This window comes from Myotis davidii, unplaced genomic scaffold (assembly GCF_000327345.1).
Source record: "Myotis davidii unplaced genomic scaffold, ASM32734v1 scaffold444, whole genome shotgun sequence".
NCBI classification, from domain to species: Eukaryota; Metazoa; Chordata; class Mammalia; order Chiroptera; family Vespertilionidae; genus Myotis; species Myotis davidii.
Genome location: NW_006294767.1, coordinates 30,730 through 31,778, shown reverse-complemented (window position 1 = coordinate 31,778; position 1,049 = coordinate 30,730). Strand labels below are relative to the sequence as shown.

General features: G+C 50.7%; 1 protein-coding gene across 1 annotated transcript in view; it reads right to left on the bottom strand.

Moving 5' to 3' along the window:
• The window catches only part of F10 (coagulation factor X), a 44,496-nt gene that overhangs the window by 28,005 nt on the left and 15,442 nt on the right, over nucleotides 1-1,049 (bottom strand). The window lies entirely within an intron of this gene.

Here is a 1,049-nt window from a genome sequence, read left to right as displayed (position 1 = left end):
CATCTTGTTGGCAGTTAACTGCCAATCTTAGTTGGCAGTTAATTTGTTGCATATAGCCCTGATTAGCCAATGAAAAGGGTAGCGTCGTATGCCAATTACCATTTTTCTCTTTTATTAGTGTAGATATTCAAATGCAATTTAACAAAAATCAACCAAAAAAATGAGTTTGTGTGTCACCTTTGACATGAGTGTCATTGGTTCGCCATCACTGACTTAGGACAATCAGAAACAGAAAAACGTGCTATGAATGGAAAGGGCCCCCATGGTTTTGAGTGGAAGAGTCATCAGCAGAGTGTGAACCCCTGTTCTGTAAAGTATAACATTTCCAGGAGGAAGCTTCCAGCCAGGCAAGGGAAGGGCAAGACCCAGTGTTCCAAATGACAATTTTATTTCCCACTTCACTCGAGCAAGGGCAAGGTCAGGCTAAGGAACCAACACAATCACCATAGAGAGGAAACTTACTCCAGGATTCAGCCTGTTCAGACTGGCAGGTGTTAACACACAATGAGACACCAATGGCTGCCAGAGGTGTTGGGGGGGGGGGGAGGGCATTAATCTAATGACAGGGGAGCGGCAGTGACCTCCAGCTCACCCTGGGGCCTGGTCTTGGTTTTTTTCATGGACCTCTCAATCCAATTGAGGAAGTTGGAGACTTTGGTGTAGACCCCGAACTTTCCTTTCCGTGCACATCCTTCTCCCCAGCTGATGATGCCCGTGATAAAGTAGGTGTCCTTGAACTGGGTGACATGGGGACCCCCAGCGTCCCCCTGACAGGCATCCTCGAGCTTTGAGTCATAGCCGGCGCAGAACATGTTTGGGGTGATGCTGAAGGGGGTGGACAGCTTGCATGTGTTCCTGTCCACGTAGGGCACCTCCAGCATCTTGAGGGTGACGGACCTGCGGCCCATCTCGTGGATGCGCCCAAAGCCGCTCACGATGCCCGATTTCTGTGTCATGAGGGTGGACTCGGCCCAGTCCTTCTCCGGCAGGCAAGCAGGGGCCACGTTCATGCGGAATTTGATGGGCGTCTTCAGCTTGAGGAGGGCGGC